Here is a 25,076-nt window from a genome sequence, read left to right on the forward strand (position 1 = left end):
CATTCATCTTACCTTAATAATATTCACAGAAATTATCCAGGTAGCAAGTAAAGCATGTTATATACATGAACTGAACAATACTAGTTGGCAAGTTAGAGATGATCCTGACTGTCATCAGTGCACCAATGTTTTGCCTAGCGAACCGAACCGAAGCTCATAGGCTAACAAGACATCCACATTAACGTTAGTCTACATAAACCACACAATAATAATACGGCATGTTTCTGATAGGCCTATTTGACAGAGGAAGCGTATTAACAGAGAGGTTTTATTTTGAATTGTCAAAAGTAGTTAATAAACTTCATTTATCAGCATCAATTCTATTATTGTTATTAAATATTGTTAAGGTAGAGTCAGATGTCCCTTAGGTTTTTCCCCTTAGTTAGACTACTAAGGTCGTTTGTGCAACAGTTTAAGGGATTTCTTACAAGATAAGGACAAAACCTTAAATACTTAAGGGGAAATGTTAAGGAAACCTTAAGGAGAAAACTTAAACGCTTGTTTGTGCAAGCGTTTTTATTTAAGGGACCCTTAAATCAGATTTTAAAGGAAAAACTTAACTTAAGGTGCTTTGTGCAACCGGCCACTGCAGCTTGCACTGCAATTAAAAGATTAGCATTGGAAGATAAGTCTCCTTATAAGATATTAAAAGCTATATCTTATAAGGATACTTATCTTCCAATGCTAATCTTTTAATTGTGCCCAAAGTGCTCCACAAGCAAAGCAAAGAAGCTGTGTGTTGTCGTTTCTATCTCCATCTTATAAATTCTCATTTTTACTTAATTCTAAATCTCTGATGTTTTCATCATTTTGTTTGTTTGTTTTTTGTATTAGTATTTTTATTTATTATTATTATATAATCCAAATGTAAAGCGCCTTGAGCTGCATTCTGTGTTTGAGAGTTGCTATACAAATAAAGCTTACTATTATTATTATTATTATTAATATTATTATTATTATTCCAATAGTGAGCATGGGCGTAGGAGGAGCCCTGTCCGATTGTCAGCGGCTGCCACACAAAAAGAGAACTGGCTAACTCTGTGAGATACAGCATTTGGCATTGAGGTTTTCACTCTACAAGTGCCCTTCTAGCTGCATATCAAACTTTAAATTGATATGAAAAAAGTTCCTGCATGTGAAAATGTGTGTGTGTGTGTGTGTGTGGGGTGTGTTCCTGTGTCTGTGTGTCTGTGTGTGTCTGTGTATGTGTATATGTGTGTGTGTATGTGTGTGTATGTTTTCCTGTGTGTGTGTGTGTGCTGGTGTGTACAGAGGTGAGGACAGATTCAGCGTGGCGTGTTTACCCTCCCGCTGATTGGGTAATGACGGTGAGATTGACAAGCCGCCTCATCTCCATGGCATGAAATATGAGACACCGTGTTGCCTCAGAGGCACTGACCTCATAAAGGGGCAATCACTCCACGTTAATGTGGCCACCAGGGAACCCATCTACCGAAGTGTCCAATCACGGCAGGGGACTTCAAAGGGCTGCGCAGGTTATCTCTGACTACAGGTGCCTCTGCCTTGTACCGATCCACCTACTCACCCCACCTTCAGCACACACACACACACACACACACACACACACACACACACGCGAACAGGTACACACACACAGATGCACACAGACACACAAACACACACAGTCATTTACATCTGTATGGGTACACAAAGGGGGAGGCGGACATCTTTGTTGCAGGCGATTCCTTTCCTGTTGTTGCTCTCCTGCAGGTGATATCTAAAGCCCCCGTCTCCGTCTCCACCCTGCCTAGCTCACCTTCCTCTCCCCTTCTCCCCTACCTGCAGTGTTCCCCCATCTCCAGATCCTGGAGCCATAACTTCCCTTTCTGTTTCTCTCTCTTTCTGCTTTTACCTCATCTTTTCCCCCTTCCACTCCAATAACACTTCCCCGTGTTATTACCCCAGGGGTAGGAGATTAATCAGAAGTCTCATCACCTCCAGACAGAACACGCGGCAGCTACCAGACAGAGTGGAATGGATCCATGATTGGCCACTCACTCACACGTTTGCATGGGTAGATATTTAACTCTCTCTTAAATCACTCTTTCTTTTTTTCTTTCTTTCTTTCTCTAACTGCCTTTGTGAAGGGAGTGTTGTCATGGTCATGCATGTTTCATTGTGATGTGGCAGATGTCATGGTTATGCATGTTTCTGTTTGTGCCTGTGGGAGTGGTGGCTGCAGAAGGTTGATAGGCGGAATGCACTCTGAAGATGATCAAATCTAGACTTTCAAAGTCTGACCAAAGGGCCAAATGGCAGCTTATCAGAGGACCTCTCTCTCTGATGTTCTCACAACAAAGGACTATTGTGACGGAGAAGCTCATTCCTATGTTTTGTACGAGGGCGAGGGGCAAAGAACTCCCCGACGTGCCGCGTCCTACTATGGTTGTTATAGTTACCATTCATAATCATTGATATGAAAAGGGTTCCAGATCTACTTCAGGTGTTATTCAGAATTAATAGCCACCCCGCCAGCCAATCAGAAAAGAGTATTTCTTCTCTCCGGGGGATAAGTTCTATTATCACCCGGAGACTCTTTTCTGATTGGCTGGTGGGGTGGCTATTAATTCTGAATAATGGGACACCTATGAAGTAGATCTGGTAAAACAAAGTTTAGTCACCTTTTCATATCAATGTTTATGAATGGTAACTATAACAACCATAGTAGGATGAAGCAGGCTTCGCAACAACTGTAAACAAGCTAACTGTCCATGCTATCGCTGTTAGGGCCAAAGAAAGTTGTACAACAAACTGAACAATTTGGCTTCTTTTTAAACGGAGCCGCTTGTTTTCTTTGCGTGCTAATAAAGGCATGACTATTGCCTATAGTGGCAACCGGGCAGAGATGTAAAAGTCCAGCTTCAGAATGTAAAAGTCCTGCCATGTATTGGTTCTACCTGTGCACTTAACAAAGGTAATTTCACTAATCTAGCTAGCTGATCTTACCTGGCTTAAGAGTTGTGCTAATTAGAATCAGCTGATTAAAAGAATGGTTCAAACAAAAATGTAGCTGGAGTTTAGCTTTCTGAAGCCGGACTTTTACACCTCTGCACCTTTTACACCTCTGCTTTCATGCACATTCAGCACTTCAAGACTTCATATAATCCAATAAGAATATTTGTCACCTCTGCAACTGGGTGATAAGCAGGATAACTGCCTTCAAGGTGTCCTCGGCGGCCATTATCCCATTATGAAGCAGATATCTATCCCATATGTATATAAAGGTGTCTAATGTAATCTCTAGTTGGTGACATTAAGCTCGAGATGCACATGATCAAATTGCAATGTGTGTGTGTGTGTGTGTGTGTGTGTGTGTGAGTGTGTGTGTGTGTGTGTGTGTGCGTGCGTGTGTGTGTGTTTGATTAACTTTGTGTGGTTGGGAATATGTTTCCTTATTTGGTTGGGGATAAATGTTTCCAATGCTTTCCCACACGTTCAGCACTTCAAGACTTCATAATCTAAAAAGAATATTCATTATTTTTGGAAGCTTATCTTTAGTCCAGATGAGCTTGACAAACTTTCAGTTTACTATGTGAAACATTCACCAACTCTCACTATATGATATAATATCTTAGTGTGCAATACGTGTTTTTAAAACTCATGATATAGCCTATACTTGGCAAAAGTACTTCACAATTTGAAACTTTCCTTCTCTGACTTGTCTGTGTCTCTGTCAACTGTTTTGAATTTGAAATGTTCTGTTTTAATGAAGACTCATCTTAAGCCTAGGATACCCTTCTCTCTCTCTCTCTCTCTCTCTCTCTCTACTTGTGCAGTATTCTATTCTCATTTAAATGTTGCCATTTCAGATGTCTCCCCTAATCCAGACTTGCCCACATACACTGATTGCATATTCACCAAAAGCCCAGTCAACTTTGAGAAAGCCCCAGACCAGGCTGCTACTCAGACAGGCGGCAGAAGTTGAAAAAATTAAAAAGGGTGAAATCCTGCCCAGAATGTATTACACTCTGAAGTCCACCGGATCTAAGCCAGACTGGGGCCATATGTGGCCCGGATGTGGTCAGGTTCTGGCCCAGAGACGCCTGCTATCTGTGAGCAACTATTCATCCCATTTGTCAGGCAGCTGATTGTGTAGCATTCAGACTGTTTCCATCAAGTTTTGTGCTGGTGGATGATCCTGACCGAGAGTGAAATGTCACGTTAAAATGTCAGTATGTAAATGTTCAAAGTGACTCTTTCCTTCTGCGTTATTTAATCGGAAGTTTGACTTGAAATGAATCTTTCTGGAGTTTTTCTTTTTACTCCTCCTCTGTCTCTCACACACACACACACACACACACACACACACACACACATGGAATGACAGAAAGAAGTGACCGAACCAGAGGAAGAGCCCGTGCTCAGCCCTGAGGGTGTAGAGGACTGTGGCAGCCGGGTGTGTCACCATGCCGACGGGTGTGTCACCGCATCACCATGGCGAATAGGCCAGAGCTCACAGTGCTTAGGTCCACTGAGGGCAGGGTGTAATGAGCTCCATCAGCTCCTTAAAGGTCAGACATCATGCAGTATTAAAAGACATATTTTATCTTAATCCACCCAAAGGGTGCGGGGGGGGTCACTGCAGTCTGAGCCACCATGTTCTGGTGTAGTCTGTAAAATATTGATAAGAATGGTACATAATAAAAATGATTAACAGTGTGTGTGAGAGGGAAGCAGTATGCGTATCACTCTGGTGGCACACCTACAGTAAGCCTTTACAATGTGAGAAGCATGGAGTCTGGGTTCAAACAGCACATTAAGTGTACAGAATAAACTATAATGCCTGTGACCACCTACACAGATGAACCACTAGAACACCATAGAATCTGACAAATAGCTGTGTTTGACTTATAGGCTTTCATATCCACTAATGCTATCATTATGGTTCATGTGGTAATAATGATGCAAGCTGGTGAAAGGCTTACACACATTAAAACTTGACAGGCTTACAGTCTCCAGCATGCAGGTTCAGGTCTCAAGGTTAAAAGGCTTTATTCCAATCTGTGGACCCCTGTAGGGTCTAAACTGTTGTCTGTAAAACTCTCCAGTCTTTCGCTACCTTCTCTCTCTGTCTGTCTCTCTCTTTCTCTCTCTTGAAGGCACTCAGTAAAAGTATACAGTAAGTATATATATATATATACATATATATATACAAGAACATTTAGTAAAAGTATAACTATAAGTATATATACTCTTTTGATCCCGTGAGGAAAATTTGGTCTCTGCATTTATCCCAATCCGTGAATTAGTGAAACACACTCAGCACACAGTGAACACACAGTGAGTGAGGTGAAACACACACTAATCCCGAATAGATGTGGGCTTTCATACACATGCCAGGATACTTAATCAATCACTATTAACACTTCCCCTCCCAAAATGTTTGTGTAATACCACTTTGCTCTTGGCCTTCCCACAAATGCAAATGCATGAGCAGGAAAAGTGAGATTGACCATTCTGTGTTCCTGTGGCAGGCAAAATGCGCTTTCATCCATGTACAGTCTGACAAAACCATGTTAAGGCGCACATAATGTCTGAAACGGCTGGTCATTTCATAGTCCGTCTGAGACTCGGCCTCTCTCTTCTCTCTTTCATCTCTGAGAAAATCAGCATTAACTTGATCACACTAATTGTCCTGCTGTCACCATATGCAGTCCTCCTCTCCTCTATTAAGATCACATGCAGTCCTCCACTCCTCCATTAAGATGTGTCATCAAAAAGCAGATCTTTAATCCAAAGCGATTTACAAAATGCAGATTAACATTCAAGCTACACTGCAAAGGAGTCCTTGAAACAATAAATACTACTCTACAAACATCATGAGACCATAGGTAACAATAAATACTACTCCACAAACACCATGAGACCTTAGGTAACAATAAATACTACTCCACAAACACCATGAGACCTTATGTAACAATAAATACTACTCCACAAACACCATGAGACCTTATGTAACAATAAATACTACTCCACAAAATAAATACTTTCCACCTCTGGAAGCTACGTATAATGTTACCACCCCTGAAAGGGTGTGTGCACCTGGATCTGCATGCCGGCACCTTGAGTCAGCCCTACCACATTAGGTAACAATAAATACTACTCCATAAACACCATGAGACCTACAGGAAACAATATACTACTCTACAAACATCATGAGACCTTAGGTAACAATAAATACTACTCCACAAACACCATGAGATTGCCCAAGGATGAGAGAAGCAGAGTTTAAAAAACTAGTGTGTCGTAAAGGGAGATAGGGGTAGAAGGAGAAAGAGGTAGAATGAAGTAGAGCGAAGGCAGAAAGGAAGTGCATGGTAAGCCCATGGTAAGTACATGGTAAGTGCATGGTAAGTGCATGGTAAGCGCATGGTAAGAGCATGTTAGGTGTGTTAGGGTTGTTAGATGTGTTAGGAGAGGACGTACTTTCAGAGGATTTGGGTCTTCACAAGATTCTTGAAGATAGAGAGGGACATCTCTGCGCTGGTGGCACTTGGTAGGTGATTCCATCATCAGGGAACAGAAAATAGTCTGGATTGCCATGTTTGTAGTGGTGGCAGAGCCAGACAATGTTCCTTGGAGGGACACAGTGGTTGAGGAGTAATTTCTAAAACTGATAGTTCCGGTCCTTGATTGTGATTGGCTGAATTGTGTTCGATGCCGTTGTAAATTTCACCATGGGCCCGTCCCAATACCTCCCCTACCCCTAGATTTTTGCCCTAAACCTCGTTTTTGCGCGTACACGTGTAGGGCTAGGATGTCCCATTACTTTAGGGAGCAAGAGGAAGTGCTATTTCCCCCTTAAAATCAACCCTCAAAATATAGCCTCAAAAATATAAAGCCACCGCTAGCGTGCCTAACAACGCCCCTTAGCTGTTGTAAATTCAGTGTAACCTACGGCCTCTAGGGGCTTATTGCTTAAATAAGCCCTTATCAGAGCTCTTACTGTAAGTAAGTGGGGGCAGACCCAGCAATCCCTTTTCAGTTTGCAGGATCAAAAAGCTCCAGACCAATGGTTGGACCCCGGTAGAGCTCTGCTTTTCCTCTCTCTCTCTGATCTTGAATGCACCGTAAAAAATCAGTGTCTATTCTGTCTCTCATATCTCAATGGAGAAAATCACCATTAATTGTATCACCCTACTGGTCCTGCTGTCATCGCATAAGACGTTTCATCAAAAAGCAGCTTTTGTGCTCAAGAATGTTTTTTTTCCTCCATTGAATTGAATTTATAAGTGCAATCATGTTTCTGGTTGAAAAGCGGCCTTTTTAAGAGCACTCAGATTAAGATGTATAGTTGACAGTCTGCTGAAAAAGTAAAGTGACTTGCAAATATTGATGCAGACGCCAGCCTCTCATAAGCACGCCACACACCTCTCCCATGGTCTCAGAGAGAGAAAAAAGTCTGTATAGACTACCCCAGAGCTTATCTCAGAGTCCTCTCCCACAGGCACATGATGGCCTTCATTATTATGCATTTTAGCTTAACAATGGATTTTGTTTGTTGTTGTTAAAGGAGTCATTCTGAGTTTGCATTGAACACTTAATCACGTGTATCTTCCGCATGCTTCAGGCCTAACCACTCACAGTGTCTTTTTTGCAGGTGTGTGAGGTGAGTATCTTCAGCAGGCCTCATGCCTGACCACTCAGAGCTGCTCTTTTGCAGGTGTGTGTGAGGTCAGTGTTTGACTGGTGTGTGACTAGTGCATGCAGGGTGCGATTTGTCGGGGGGGTGGGGGGGATTTAGCCCCCCCCCTCTGGTCTTGATATCCTCCCCTCTGCTTAATTATTTTCATCACCAGGGGGGGACAACATTTATCCCCCTGTGCCCCTCATATTGATTAATGCTACTTCCTGTAAGCAGTGGCGATTCTAGACATTTTTAACAAGGGTGGCCCTAGTGGGGCACTGATCAATTCCAGGGTGGCATGAGGCAAAACATCCAGACAAACAGAAACAGGCTCAAGATGTTAAATTAGCACAAATACATTAGGAAAACCATGCACCAAACACCATGCCTACTCATCAATTGAAGGGCAAAAACCATACTCTCACATAAAATGTCTTTGTATTTGAATAAAATAATAAACAAACATATTCAATCTAAGTTGTCTATCAATGGGTTATGCTGTGCTAAAACAAATTCCATCATGGGGACTTAAAATATATTCTATTATATTATATGGCCATCTATTTTTGTAGCTGTTAAAATAATTTGACCTGCTTTTTTGTCTGAGCTGGCAAAGAGCTATAACAAAGTTATCCAAAATCAACAAACACCTCTCAACTAAATGGTTAAAATACTTTTGTATTAAACATGAATGAAAAAAACACCAATTAAAGACTAACCTTAATCTAAACATAATGTTACATTCATAATGCTACAGACCCTAAGGCTCTATAATATATATACTGTGCATTAGTTTTGAACATTTTTAACATTTGCAAAAACATCACTGTACCATTGTGAAAAGCGAAGGTCTCGCTTTCACGGGTCTCACCGTTAGTGAGCCTTAATTCCCTACACGCAGCTCCCACATAGCATTTACACTGATAAATGCATACCGACGTGCATCACATACACCGACCCGCGGTGTTTCAAAGCCTACCGTACGTAGTAGCAATAAACTCACTTTTGAAACATACACAACACTCACGCATCTTGTTGGCCAACTTTCTGTTGGGTGCGTCCGAATACTGGTCCCCTGGGGAAACACGAACCATTGGAGCCAGTTCCTTATTCACTGTCCCAGGACAGTGGAAAGTGGGTTGTTTGGCGCGGGGGTGGTGAGTTGGCGTGTGTTTAATTAGTTTGTTATTATTTGTTGATTGTTGCATGTAAAGTCCCTGTCTGTATGTAAAGTATATGTGTGGCCATTTATGTACTTTGTATGGTAAAATTATGTTATGCCATAGGTTATGTATCTGTATGGAAAAGGTCCATAGTCATACCTCATGTATTACACCCTGTTGGATAGTGAGCTCTACCAATTCACTTTTGATTGATCAATTTTGACATCTTCATTTCAAAAGGCTATATCTTAAAAGTGATAAGAGATAGAGACTTTCTGTAAATTAGAGAAATATTAAGGATGACCCAAAGTTTATGTAGAGAAAAGTCGCATGTTTGAATGATAAAATGCACCACTTCTTTCCCCCCAAAATGTCCCTCACCTTCTGTATGCTATATTGCACAATACTGAATGCTCAGGTAAATAGTAAGTAGTGAACAAACTGTGTAAATCATTACTAAGAAATGGCAGAAACAAACCAAATGCATGTAGCGGTAGACTGGCCTTTTGCTGTAGAGATTTTCCATTTACTACATACAGTAGGCACTCTGATTCCATGTATGGGGCACATATATACATTATTCAGATGACACACAAACACAAGTAGACAAGACCTGTTTGTTCAAAGCTCATTTGCCACGGCAAAGGCACAGATCAGGAGTGAGATGACGAGACAAGACAAGAGACAATGTTAGTATTTTTTTTCTTTTTGTTGTTTTTGTTGATGTTTTTTTGTTTTTTGTTTTTTGTTTTTTAAATGATCAGGGAAGTAGATAGCAAATCAACAGTGTAAATCATTAATAAATGGCTGACATTTTTTTTTTATGTAGCAGGCCTTTTGCTGTAGAGATAATGATAATGAATATCCCTATCCATACAGGGCCGGCATTCCCATCATCTTGTGATAGACTATGCATGACCTAATGTGTGTGTGTGTGTGTGTGGGAGAGGAGAGGAGAGAGCGTGTCACCACCTCCACCATGCGAGCAGCATGGCCAGATCTGCCTCCTGTGGCGCCAGTGGGAGAATGCGCTTGGCTTCGGACTAGGCCTACTGTCATTTCATTCGACTCCCACACTGCCACTCGTTCCCCCCTAACTGTCCTATGAGCACCGACCTCGTCTAACATACCCAGTGGCATTAGACAAAGGCTCCACCACGTTACTGTCGCCCTTGATTGTGGAGAGGCACACGTTCATAAGACAGAAGCTAGCGCTATGGACATTATGCTACCTCCAGCCTGGGTTAAGCCACACCACTATCACCCTGCTAACTTCCGATGAACACTCCGAACCCGTGAAACATTATTCCCACCAGTGACATTGGGCAAAGCGATTCAACGTTTGTGCTTGGTGTAAGCTAAACTATGGAGTAAACTCTCACTTTGTCCAGCTGCATCATTGCAAGGCAGGGGACGATCTGAAGCCCTCACTAAACGAATCACCGTCATTTTTCTGAAGGCAGATATTCCCCTTCAAAATCAGGGTCCTTGAATAGAAGACCCAACACTTCATTTCAGGTAAACTTTTTTCATGCCATTAGGCGATAATCTAATGCAAATACTTCGCTGGCGTTGACAATATCGCTCTGACAAAGTGGCTCACCGCACACTAGCTCCGGTATTTCACGCACTGATTCAATGCGCTGTAGCTCGAAAGTTTTGTTTAAAGCGTGCCCTTTTTCGACTTCGGGGATGGCGTATGACATGTCTGCCATCTAGTGGAGTGGAAGTCGAAGCGAAATATGACACCCTATTTGACTAAATCGGCCGTTTTATTCAGTACCGCATCTTGTCGACTATAGTCGACTGTGGCGCCTAGAGGGTTAAGGGAGAGAGAGAGTGGAATGGGAAGTTGTTTAAAATGGCAGAGTACTGCGTCAGCTTGCTGTGAGGCTGTATACAGTGAGTTTGGAACGCCTATGATGGCGGTTTGTTTCTTTTTCAAAGTATTTTGTTTGTTTGTTATTTCATATATTGCACCTGCGCACTGTAAATAAACCTGCACCTTTATCACTTAAATCTCGAGAGCTATTTGTTGTCTGCCAACCCTTCAACCACTGGAGTTTTCTGGACACGCCCATCCCTTAAATGTAAGTTGGGGGTTGCAAAGCCTCTCTCTCACAATTGGTGGCAGCGGTGGGATCGTGGCGCCCTCCGGGAAGCTGAAGAAGAAGGGAGTCCAGAGACGATACCTGACGAGGCAGGCAATGTCGTTCAGACGGCTGGCCCAGGAGGGCCTGCAAGAGAAGCCATCCGGTGATGATGGTGAGGACGGAACCGAAGGAGGAGAGCCAGGAGCTGGGAAGGGAGCAGAAGGAGGTCCAGAGGCGTTTGACCTAGGTTCTTTGTATAAGCTCATCACAAAGTCCCTACAGACCCAGGAGCGCGAGGCCTTCAAGAAGGAGCAGAGGTGGCGGAGTGTCCAAGTCCAGCTGAACAGCTTTAGAGACGAGCTGGAGGCTGAACGGAGGGGCGACGATGATGGACATAGGCAGCCGGTGCCAGACAATGCTTGGTTCCCACCAGCAGATCCACAGATTCCAGCGGCACCTCCAGCAGCCCCACAGTATCCAGCACCCGACCCAGCCGCACCGACTCCAGCAGCTTGGACCAGGGCAGCAGTGCCTAGGCTAGAGGAAGGAGATGACATTGAACAATATCTCACCACCTTTGAGAGACTGGCCATGGCCTACAGGTGGCCGAGAGCTGACTGGGCCGTGTACCTGGTGCCTTATCTCACAGGGCAGGCTCGGGCTGCTTATGTGGCTATGGACATGGTAGAGGCCATGGACTATGATAATGTTAAGGAGGCCATACTAGCAAAGTATGAGATCAACGAGGAGATCTACAGGCAACGGTTCCGAGATCCCGAAGTCCGACCAGGGGAGACCCCTAGGAAGTTATACAACCGCCTGAAGGACCTCTACCGAAAGTGGATTAAACCAGCAGGGAAGACTGTGGAGGAGATAGGAGAAGTCTTCATCCTGGAGCAGTACCTGCGTTCCCTGGTTCCGGAGGTGCGTGTTTGGGTGAAGGAGCACAACCCGACTACAGGCCAGAAAGCTGCAGAGCTGGTGGAGGCATTCCAGGGTGCTCGTCGAGGACCAAAGACCTTCTGGTTCCAGAGCTTCAGCCGGCCTGCAGCCGGAGGTAAGTCTGGGGGATTCAGTGGGGGAGTTGGTCCTAAGGGTTTTGGGCAGGGTAGGACACCTGACACACAGACCTACATTTTCCCCTCTACCACACATCCTAGGCAAACCTACCCCGCTCCCTCCACTTCACAGCCTAGACAGGCCCCAGCACATACAATCCCCCTAAATAGAGCCAGTGTCATATGTCACTTCTGTAATCAGGCAGGGCACATGATTAGGGACTGCCCCATCCGAAAAGCCAAGGGAGCAAGCATGTGCAGTGTACCTAGACCTGGTAAGGAAGCTGGACAGTATGTGGGAAGAGTCCAAACTACCCCCGTTAGGGTGAATGGCCAAGCTACAGTGGCACTCCTAGACACAGGCAGCACACAGACCTTAGTTCAGCCTCATCTGATAGAGAGGTCAGATGAGCTGGGGAATGGGCAACTAAGGGTTTGCTGTGTCAATGGAGACGAGCATGTGTATCCTGTGGCAGAGATTTATCTTGAGGTCAGAGGACAGGCCTATTGTCTAACGGATGGTGTGGTGAAGGGGTTAAGCCATCCTGTAGTGTTGGGACAGGATGTGCTGATACTACCGGAGCTGGTGCATTCCTCAAAGCCAGTTAGCATGGTGGTAACACGGTCCCAAGCACAGGCTGAGGCAGAGAAGACCCCTGAAAGTACCACTCTACTAGACATGCCATATAGCCTTGCTGACATTAGCCCCCCTGAGTGTGCCAAGATGCATAAGAGTCGCAGACAGAGGCGACAAGAAAAACTGCAGGGAACAGTGCAGCAGATGGGAGAGCAGGGGCCAGTCCCAGAGGTTACAGGAAAAGACTGGTCAGAGCTTCCCAGTAACTTTGGTGACCTGCAGAAAGATGATGAGTCTTTAACTGAGCCTTTCAGTAAAGTGACTGAGGTAGAGGGCAAGAAGACAGGTCTAGCCACAGCTTTATCCGGGGAGCACTATTTTATCCGGGAGGGCCTATTGTACCACCAACCTGAAGGGGGCGGTGTTGAGCAGCTGGTAGTCCCAAAAGGTCTCAGAGACAATGTGCTGGCCTTAGGCCATGATATCCCATGGGCAGGACACTTGGGTAATGTTAAAACCCTGGAGAGAATAGCTGGGCGGTTCTATTGGCCAGGGCTATACAGTGAGGTACAAAAGTACTGTAAATCGTGTCCCACCTGTCAGCTAACCAGCAGCCATAAGGTTAAGCCTTCCCCTCTGCAATCACTTCCCATTATTGGAATTCCATTCAGCCGAATAGTGATGGACATAGTAGGGCCCTTGGAGAGAACGCAGTCAGGTCACAGATTCATCCTGGTTCATCCAGAGGAGATCATCACAGACCAGGGCACGGCATTCCAATCCAAAACACTCAGACAAGTGTACAGTTTACTGGGGATAAGGGGAATACGGACCACTCCCTACCACCCTCAGACTGATGGGCTGGTGGAGAGGTATAACCGGACGTTGAAGAGTATGCTGAGGAAATTTGTTGCAGCCAACGGCAAAGACTGGGACCAATGGCTTCCAGACCTCCTCTTCGCCTACAGGGAGGTGCCCCAAGCCTCTACTGGGTTCTCGCCCTTTGAACTCTTGTGCGAGGCCAGGTGAGGGGCCCTCTGGATTTACCGGGGAGGCCTGGGTGAGGCCAAGGCCTGCCAAGACCCACAGCTTGCTCACCTATGTCCTCAGAATGCGGGACAAAATGGAGGAGATGGCAAGTCTTGTGGAGGAGAACATGCAGCAGGCCCAGCAGACCCAAGCTCGCTGGTACGACAAGTCAGCAAGGCAGAGGACCTTCAAGACAGGACAGCAGGTTCTTTTGCTTTTGCCAACGTCGGAGAACAAGCTTCTGGCCCGATGGCAGGGGCCCTATCGGATTACACGTCAGCTGGGGCCGGTGACCTACGAGTTGAAGATGCCAGAGAGGCGGAAGACAAACAAAGCCTTCCACGTCAATCTCCTCAAGGAGTGGCATGAACGGGAGTTGCCGCTCAGCCACCAGCTGATGGTGCAAGCAGTGGTGGAGGAGGAGGAAACTCCGGAGCAGTTTTTCCCTTCGGGTGTCGCCGCCACTGAGTTGGACCTCTCACACCTGACTGCTGAGCAGGTGTTGGAATTGCAGGCCATCATGCCTGAGGGCCTGTTTTCAGAGCAGCCGGGGTGTACCTCGGTGGTGGAGCATGACATCCTCTTGAAAGACTCCCGGCCGGTGAGACAGAGGATGTACAGAATCCCTGAGCTTTGTTGCCTGCACTCCAGGAGGAGTTGGAGGTGATGAAGCAGCTTGGGGTCATTGAGCGCTCCTACAGTGGGTGGAGCAGCCCAGTAGTCCTAGTGCCAAAGAAAGATGGGAGCATTCGGTTTTGCATTGACTTCAGGCAGGTCAATGCTCAGTCAAATTTTGATGCATACCCAATGCCGAGGCTTGAGGACCTCATAGAGCGCCTTGGAAGGGCTCACTTCATCTCTACCTTGGACCTTTGTAAGGGTTATTGGCAGGTCCCGTTGGCTGAGGGAGCTAAGCCATACACTGCCTTCCGTACCCCACAAGGCCTGTACCAGTTTAAGGTTATGCTTTTTGGCCTGCAGGGGGCGCCCGCCACCTTCCAAAGACTAATGGACCGGGTCTTGGAGGGCACTGGTACCTTTGCAGCGGCATATCTGGACGACATAGTCGTGTATAGCGCCACCTGGCAGGAGCACCTGGAACATTTGGCAGAGGTGCTGCGGCGCATTCACAATGCAGGGCTGACAATCCAGCCAAAAAAATGTGCCCTGGCTCAACAGGAGGTCAGGTATCTTGGACACATTCTTGGAGGTGGGGTGATAAGGCCTCAAAAGGATAAGGTCGAAGCTGTCCGGGACTGTCCGCGACCCCAGACCAAAAAGGACATAAGGTCGTTCTTGGGGCTTGCCGGGTGGTACCGGAGGTTCATCCCGAACTTTGCTACCCGAGCAGCACCTCTCACCGATCTGACCCGGAAGGCGGGTGCGGTACAGGTCCGTTGGGAGGAGGTGCATGAACGGGCTTTCCAGGACTTAAAAAGGACATTGCTCAGTGAGCCCGTGCTGCAGAGTCCGGACTTTGAGAGACAGTTTCCTGTGCAGACGGATGCCTCTGGAGTCGGACTGGGGGCAGTTCTTCTACAGGGGAGGCGGAGCAGCAAAAGCCTGTGGCTTACATAAGCCGTAAGCTCTTTCCCCGTGAGACCAGGTACTCTGTGGTGGAGCTGGAGTGCCTGGCAGTGAAATGGGCCTTGGACACTTTTAAGGATTACCTGTTGGGTAGAGACTTTATACTTGAAACTGACCATAGGGCATTGCAGTGGTTGGGAAAAATGAAAGACTCAAATGCACGCATAACCCGATGGTTTTTGTCCATGCAGCCATTCAGATTTCAGGTTCAGTACAGGGCAGGGAAACAGAACCCTGTTGCAGACTTCCTGTCTCGTCACCCTAGTGACGAGCCTTCCGAGGGGGGAGGAAATGTGAAAAGCGAAGGTCTCGCTTTCACGGGTCTCACCGTTAGTGAGCCTTAATTCCCTACACGCAGCTCCCACATAGCATTTACACTGATAAACGCATACAGTTCCCGACGTGCATCACATACACCTAACCGCGTTTCAAAGCCTAGCGTGCTAGCGACCGCTACAAACATTACATTTAAAACAACCACAATGCATGTCAGTTCAGTCTACTACATTTATTTATCAACATACAAAGCGTGCAAAGTGAGGTACCCACTGATTCAGCTCCATTGTTCATTCCGTAGTAGCAATAAACTCACTTTTGAAACATACACAACACTCACACATCTTGTTGGCCGACTTTCTGTTGGGTGCGTCCGAATACTGGTCCCCTGGGGAAACACGAACCGCATTGGAGCCAGTTCCTTATTCGCTGTCCCGGGACAGTGGAAAGTGGGTTGTTTGGCGTTATGTACTTTGTATGGTAAAATTATGTGTTATGTCATAGGTTATGTATCTGTATGGAAAAGGTCCATAGTCAGACCTCATGTATTACACCCTGTTGGATAGTGAGCTCTACCAATTCACTTTTGATTGGTAGGCCTATTTAAGGGAGAAAGAGAGAGTGGAATGGAAAGTTGTTTGAAATGGCAGAGTACTGCGTCAGCTTGCTGTGAGGCTGTATACAGTGAGTTTGGAACGCCTATGATGGCCGGTTTTGTTTTATTTTTCAAAGTATTTTTGTTTGTTTGTTATTTCATATATTGCACCTGCGCACTGTAAATAAACCTGCACCTTTATCACTTAAATCTCGAGAGCTATTTGTTGTCTGCCAACCCTTCAACCACTGGAGTTTTCTGGACACGCCCATCCCTTAAATGTGAGTTGGGGGTTGCAAAGCCTCTCTCTCACAACCATAAAATCCAATATACATTTAAAAAAGTGCACAATAACTAAATTCAACATACTTAAACACACACACACACACACACTCACATTAACATTTTTCAGTTCTCACAAAGTGAGAAAATAAAACACTGCCATCTTATGCAGAAAAAGGATGCATTGTTCAAACTATAAAGAGTGCAGGTTGTATAGCAATTTAAAAATCCAACATAAATACAAGTACACACACACACATAAGATTAACCTTTCAGGCCATCTTCATCAGTGGAGGTATCCTTAGGAAGAGCCTGAGGGCTGAGAAATTTAAGCAAAGCACCTTGAGGGAGAATTAGACAGACGCATCTGGTGCTTTATATACAGTAAACGTCTGGCATGCATGAATACTACTAGACATGAATGTTCCAGTCTGCTTTGATGCACAGAATTTATCGTGTGGTTTTCCTAACCCCCATTTGGTAAATAGATTATCACGGTCGAATAGTTAGTATAGCAGAGAAGCTATGCCACTTTCATCAAAACCTATTACAAAGCTATAGCAATGTTATGTCATTAAATACAAAAAATACAAAAAAAAAGTTGCGCTAACTGTTCTAGTTTGTTACAAGCAGCATGGGGCGTCAGGCAGCTAGTTAACATAAACATTTTTTGCTAGGCTAGCCTTCATGCTGCGACATTACACTATTTGTACAAGACAAGTACAGCTATTTTATCCAGTGTAATTTATCACTTACCACTATCTTGTTTTTTCTTGTCATCCTCTTCCTTTCTCTTCTGGCTTCCGGACTTTTTTAGGTTTTATATTTTGCCGGCAGCAGAGATCACAAACCTGGCTGGCTGGCTGCTGTCAGCGACTACTGAGATGGGCCCCCTTGAGGGGGATCCCGGTATTGCTGGTAACAGTGTCGTTGCACTTTACTGCATTGACTATCAAAGGGGCACTCACAGTTTGTCGTTGCATTTTATTCTTAACCAGTCGTTGTCTTGGGGCCCCTGGCCAGCTCGGGGCCCCAAGCAATTGCTTGGTTTGCTTGCCTTCTAGCGACGGGCCTGGTCACCAGAATTCATATCGCTACCTGTAGCCTAGCCTATGCGACGAGTGTTTATGAGTGAGCTTGATGAACAGTACAGTAGACCTGCATCACTGTACGAAACATGACAAAATCATGAAACATGACATATTACACAGAACTGTAAATCATCTGATTTTAATATTTACGAATATCTAGGCTATTTAACATTTATGTTTTAATTAGCCTGCTATGAAATGTAAAGCCCAAGGTTGGAGACATGTAGAAATTTGCTGCAAATTCAAAACCGGATTACTCTGGAATGGCTATCTGTACAGGGGGATGCTTTACACCTTTGTGTTGGGTAAGGTCCGCTGTTTATTCTGATATGCTTTGTATGTATTGTTTGTATATGGGAAGAGTTTGCAAAGCATTCCACCGAGATGATTGGGTAGGGAGATGGGCGCAGAACTGTATAATAATATGATTAAATTAAAGTTACTTTTCTCGCGAAGCGTTTACCACAGCAACTAGTGGCTAACAGCGTTTAAAAGCTGAGAAAAAGTTATTTCATGTGATGCGATACATGTAATGTCTGTGTGATGAAGGCTACTTCGTGAGTACGGTAGTTCAACAGAGAAGAATTTGGACGCTCTTTCTTTCTTGCCGTGCGCTGTCACTTTCTCCACTGCGTAAAAGACTAAATTAATTTGCGCTGTGAATGCTAAGATTATTTTGACAGGCCATAGGTTAAATGAAAATCGCTATTAGTCGGATGCAAAGAATATTGAAAGGGGCATCAAGGTCGCTCAGAACCTCGATTTTCAAACCTTGATTAGGACAGTATTATCATTAAACGCTTTTAGGCCCCCAGTTAATTTTTAACACTTAATGACCTGGCAAATGTTGGCTGGGTAGGCTAGGTAAAATAAGCAGGTAGAAAAATTAGTCTAGGATGATGTGATTCAACAGACGCAACTTGTGTGTGTGATTAGATAAATAGGCACTGGCAGATGCGATAGGTAAATAGATATCTTTGCCGTGTTAGTACAAGCAATAGCCTGTAGGCCTAAACTCACATGCTAAAAACAATAAGTCATTTATAATGGCAAGGGTGTTTGCCACTTTCCGACGTCTGTCTGACACTTCAAACTAGCGCTGCAAGTGCATCAAGAAAGGTCCCACCTTAGACCGTCATAATGGCCAACCATAGACTAGGATTTTGGGGTGGCACCTGGGGTGGCCAATCGAATTTCAAGTGTGGCCTGTGCTACCCCGAGCCACCCCTCTGGCCGCCCCTGCATGTAAGTAAGGGACTGTTCCTTATTTATTGAAGGGGCCACCGGAGGGATTTTGAGTGCTTCAGTCAAAAGTTGCATGACCCCCCCTCCCCCAGCTGTCTTGCCGTTTTAATATTTTCCCGTAGAATAGGGTTTCTCAACGGGGAGCGCTTTTTTTTTTTTTTTTTTTTTTTTTTTTTTTAAACTTTCATGGTTTTCACATATTTTTGGTGCAAAAATAGGCTATCTGAAATAAATAGGCTATTTTCGTTCATAATTTCATTCCAAGCTACATTTTACTGTTTATCTATGCTCAGTGGTCATACAGTGCAGTTCGGGCCTGCACACGCCCGGACTCATGTCCCCCAGCCCCAGCTATCGTCATCTCTATAGTAACGCCGATAAACATAACCCAAATTTGCGGCTTAACAGTTCAATAACCAATAAAAATGTACACAATTCACTGTGACGTCTTCATGTTTAATAAAACAACACAAACAAACATGGCGGATAGCAAGAAAAAGTGCCGACAGTACAATGCAAATTACATCAATTTTTACATGTTTTTTTTTTTTACCCAACCAGTCTCCTATTGCTTCTAACAGTGGGCTAAATCTGCTTAATAATAAAATAGGCTCATAGGGACATTTTCTTATAATTCCAGAAGAAACCAAAACAGCACAGAAATGGGCTCGTTTTTTTATTTAAGCAATATACCATGAGTGTGAGTGGCCTATAGCCTACCCAGGGGTGTAGTTTTTTTTGTTGTTTTTTTTTAATTGTGTGTGTGTGTGTGTGTGTTTGGGGCCAGAGGGATCAAAGTAAGGTCAGGGGGGCGTTTGCTTAAAAATGGTTGAGAACCACTGCCGTAGAATATCCCATATTTTAATACTCTCATAACATTAGCCCTGCCATCGGGCCTGTCTCTGTGTTGCCCTGTTGCTACCCCCTTGTCCTTCCAACGAAACAGATGTCTTCAAATAATAGTTTTGCTTGCTTGAAGGCAAACTTAGAGATGTTAACCTCTAGAAAGTTAACGGCGTGATTGTCGTGAGAGCACGACATGGCCCATGTTCTGGTTTGTAAATTATTTTCATAAACCTCAAAGTTGCCCTATCATAACTTCACTCTCCAAACTCTTCACTGCACTGTAGCCAATAAACTGACAGTATGACAGTAGGCTATTTATTTTCTGTGCAAAAAACACATTTATAGGCATAGTGACATATAAGAAACAACACAACATATAAGACATAACACAACATATAAGACAGGACAAAAGAAAGAACAGGACAGACAAAGGCATGTCACATGGCTCAGGGGTCATTGCGCTGTGTGGTTCTGGGATTTTAGGAACTCCAAGAGACTTCATTTGATTTTGGTGGGACTCGGATGTCAGAAAGGACAGAGGAGGACACCCCTGAAACCCTCAGGCCGCCACATCTCAAAGTCACCCTCTTACATCTGGAAGCCATTCTGCCTCTGACCAGACTCCACTCTCCCACCAACCCAAAGGGCTGGGGGGAATACAGAGCTAGAGGGTGTGTGTGTGTGTGTGAGAGAGAGAATGAGATAGGGAAGGGAGTCTTGTCCCTTGTCCTTTTGTGTGGGCAAGATGAGAGCATCTCTCTGATCTCCGAGCCCTTTTCAGGAAATTAGTCCAGTGGAGCTGCAGCTCCTCAAATCCAGCCAGCTGTCACACACACACACACACACACACACTGCAGCTACTTTATTGCAATCATACAAAACAGTGGGCATATTAAAAAAAGTATGGAATCTATTGCAATCGAACATAGAATTAGACGGTGGGCCCACGTCAGATGTCAGGTGACGTTAAAGGGATATTCCACCATTTGGGGAAATAAACTTGTTTTCCACCTCCCCTTGAGTTAAACAATTGAGTTTTATATTTCCCCAGTTCATACAGCCGTTCTCTGAGTCTGACAGTAGCACTTTTAGCTCCAGCTCATTGAATCAGATTAGACCGTTAGCATCTCTCCTATAAGCTAACGGTCTAATCTGATTCAATGAGCTGGAGCTAAAAGTGTTACTGTCAGACTCAGAGAACGGCTGGATGAACTGGGGAAAGGTAAAACTCATTTGTTTAACTCAAGGGGAGGTGGAAAACGAGTGTATTTCCCCAAATGGTGGAATATCCCTCTAATACGAGTTTTTGATAGGTTCATAGTACCAAAGGCTCTGAGTACTCCTAAATTTTTGCTCGTCAGTTACACGAAACACAAATTATTATTTTTATAAGTATATGACCATCTCGAGACTGCAAACAAAACAAAAATGGGATGAGAAGAAATATTTTTTTAATGTCCTAAAATCCTCTGTTGTTGTCTATTGACCTAAATGTCGGTGCTCACGTGCAGAGACTCCAGAGGTTCAATTAGAGGTTCCATTTTGGGTGCCAGGGCCCAGTTTCCCGATAGAACGACGGAGACACGCTCTTAACAAGGGCGCGGGAAGGGGGGTGCTGAGGGTGCTGCAGCACCCCCTGCTGGCAGGAGATAGATTTTTTAAAAATATTATATATATATTTAAATAATTACTAATTCGCTGTCTGACATTATTTATATTTTTGTATGTGAAATGATGAGTCAAATAGCAAAAAAGGGTTATGGATAGGTTCGAATATAGGCTACTAAAAATTAACAGTTATAGAGATCAACGTGAACGTGAGTCAGTTACTGTAAGAACCGTAGCGTTGTTTCAGCTATGTGATAGCGATCAAGTGTGTAGGCCTACGGTCTATTTAGGCCTACATATTCTATGCGATTTACACGTTCAAAAAAAGCATGGATAAGCTGAAAGAAACTTTAATTGTGTTTTACAGTTTTGCAAAATTAATAAATGTATAGCTAGTGATAGTGTTAATTTCGTCAGACGAGATGAGAGGAAATATGTTCGTCAACGACCTTTTTTTTTCATGACTAAGACGAGACAATGACGAGACGGCAGTAATGTCCTGAAACACTGACTAAGACTATCTTAAGATGCATTATTGTTGACGAAAAAAGACGAGACTAAAATGTTTTGCATAAATTAAAAACTAAGATAAAATCTCTGTTCATTTTCGTCTACAAAATGAGAAGACAGAATATCTAGCTGTTACGTTTTCAAAATATTCCGAATGAGTTCATATGCAACAGCTTTCCTGTAGGCTAGTCTACGTGCTGTTGCTGCAACCCTGTGGCTGCAACACGAAACTACATGGAACAAGAACACTGGAGATTTCTGCCAGAGTTAGCAAGCTAACTACCTAAGCTTTATACCACAATGCTACATACCCAGAAGTTGAAGCTTCTCTCATACAAATTAATATCCCCCAGAATGTCCATACGAAAATGTTCATTATGTAATGTCAACTATTTAACTAGTTAGACTGATGATGCAAAGTTTGCTAGCAAGTAAGCTAATATGGAAAGTTCGCTAGCAAGTTAGCTATGGCTAAGATGGAGAGTCTGTTTGGGGAATGTGTTGTGTTTACGATATCGCCATCTAGCTTAGGCGGAGTAAAACATTAATACTTTGGCCTATGACAGTGTTTCTCAAACTTTTTCAGTTTCAGGACCCTTAACTAACCCTAGCTAAAAAAAAAAAAAAAAGATTAGACCTACTTCAACAGTAGCCTATAATTAGTCTACACAATAGGCCTACTCACTGAACCACCTTGCTTATTGTCTTTGCACTTTGCTTATTGTGTGGATTCATCCTGTATGATTTAAACTGGCATATCTTACATAGACAGTGTTGCAGAACTGTTTTTACATACAAGTTGGTTCAATATTGCAAACAACTCATCTATATTATATTTTACCACGCCTGCTCATGGACTACTTGGGATAACTTTATGGACCACCAGTGATCCCCGGACCACACTTTGAGAAACACCGGTCTCTTAATATGACAGTGGTCCAGTCAAATCTTTTACTGTCTATGGTCAAATCCCAGCCGAGCTATAACTGTAGCTCAACTTACCTGTGCATGTGAACATACTGACAGACAAAAAATCAGAATGAGTAATTATAACAGACGAGTAGCCCTGTGGACACACAATATTGTTGGAAAATTGAGATGTGTGAAACACTATTTGACTCAAATGGTAATCAGAAATAATTTGTTATAAAAAAAGGACTAAAATGTGTTGACTAAAACTGACTAAGATACCTTTAGTTTTCTTTTGACTAAAACTAGACTAAAATTACGAGACTTTTAGTCGACTAAAACTTGACTAACAAAAATGATATTTGAATGACTAAATATGACAAAGACTAAAAAGGACATTTCGTCACAAGACTAAGACTAAGACTAAATTAAAAATAGGTGACAAAATTAACACTAGCTAGTGAAATCATTTCACTATCCTAGTCGCTAAGATAGATATTATTAGGACACATACTTGCTGTGGAGACGACACACCTTAGGCCAGGGGTCGGCAACCTTTTTTGCCTGGAGCCACTTTTACCAAATTTATTATTTTTTTAATCTCAGAAGAGCCACATAAAGACAGTTACAAGAAAAAGTTTGGATATTTAACGTACAGTACTTTCATTCAACAGAGGATTTTTAAATACATTTTCTACTAGTTGTGCAAGTAACTTGAAATGTAAAGTGGAATGACAAAAGTATAGGCTTCCCATGTAGGCTAAACACTACCCCCTATTTTTCCAGTGTCCTTTGGTATGCAAAGTAACATCATAGCTAACAACACAACACTCAATTTTCGTTGACATGTCATTGGCGAAATTGAACACAGGGGCCTACCAGAGATTAGATTTGGTGATGGCCTTGGAGTCTGGCTGGCTCATATTCAGTGAGATGAAGTTTCATGCAAGAATTGAGGCTGTCACCATTTAAGGGCAACTCCACGCAAAACTGTCATATCCATAACGCCAACTAAATACCATGGCATTGTGTTGGCGTTATGGATGTGACAGTTTTGCGCGGAATTGCCCTTAAACGTGAGGTTTGTCTTTATATTTTTCATATGTGAGAAAGGTTCCTCACAAGCAAGTGGAACCGAACAGGGTTAACACAGCAATACTAACTCGTTGCAGTGTGCGATATATAACGGGCAGCATTTCGCGTTTTCAGAATCAGTCTTCGGATGGAAACTTTCCCATTTCAGCCTTGTGTTTGCGCTCGCAAGCTGTGGTCGCTGACGTTTCCTTTTTGACATTTTCCTTATCTAGCCTATAGCAAGCGCGCACATCAACAATAACAATTAAAGTGTTCTCGTTGACTGAAATGGAGGGACATCGGTGATTTTGTTTGATATTGACATGGCAACAATCCGCGAATGTAACAATATTGTGCAGGCTACGGTCAAGTGAGGTGGAAAGTTATATAGGCCTAGGCTAAATTACTCAGATAGACCTAGAATATTACATTTTGAAAATGAACGAACGAACGAATACATATTCGCTAGCAGAACACACTAGGGCTTTGACTTTTGCCCAAAAATCATATTCGAAGTTCGTTTGTTTATTAGTATTGAAATTCGAATATATTCGAATATGTATTAATAATATTTTAACCATTAAATGTCTTCAGTAAGACCGATATTGGTATCAAACTTAAGTTCTTTATGTTCTGTCCACCAGAGGGCAGTGTATCAGTCAATGTCAATAGACTACGTGCACGAAAGTATTTATGCGTGTGTTAAAATTGTTATTATTGAGCATAGGGCTGGGCAATAAAACGATAGCGATATGTATCGCAATAGACATGTAATCGATATCAATAAAAAATACGTTCGATAGAACATTCATAATTAAAAGCAACACACACCTCCTGCCTTACGTTGTCCATAAATAAATAGGCTAAATATATCTTGCATTGTAGTATGTCAAACTCTACCAGAGTAGGCGATAGAAGTAGGCCTACCTCAACACAGACTCTTCTTGCCCCGTGCACTCTCTCTCTCTCCCTCTCAACAGGCGCATCCCTCCTCCGCATGCACATGTAATCCAAACATTAATCGTGCAAGACGACTGACTAAATTGCTATTAAATCCGGTTAGCATCATTAGCACGCTGCACGAATTTGTTCAAAACTGTTGCATTCAAATTGACTGCTAAGTTCTAATCATCTCAATCCCTATGCAAATGGATTTTCCAAGACTCAAACGGGCCTGTCCCAAGGAGAAAAAGTATTAATTTGAAACTTAAACACACGTAGGGAAACTGAACAGTCTAACCAGACTATGATAAACTAGCAAATTAAGCTAACGTTACTTTGTTTACAATATTTCCTGGCTTCAACCAGTGCTGCTTTTCATTCAGACTTATCTGCACATTTATTTATTTGAGTGTTTTTCATGATTGTGTTGCCATTTATTTTCCCTGTTTGCTTTGATTGATAACTGAGGTGATTAAAATCAGAGGAAGATTAAGTTTAAAATAAAAGTGTCTATTATGCCTATGTGTGAGCTCTCTAAGCGTG

Source organism: Alosa alosa, chromosome 14 (assembly GCF_017589495.1).
Source record: "Alosa alosa isolate M-15738 ecotype Scorff River chromosome 14, AALO_Geno_1.1, whole genome shotgun sequence".
NCBI lineage: Eukaryota > Metazoa > Chordata > Actinopteri > Clupeiformes > Clupeidae > Alosa > Alosa alosa.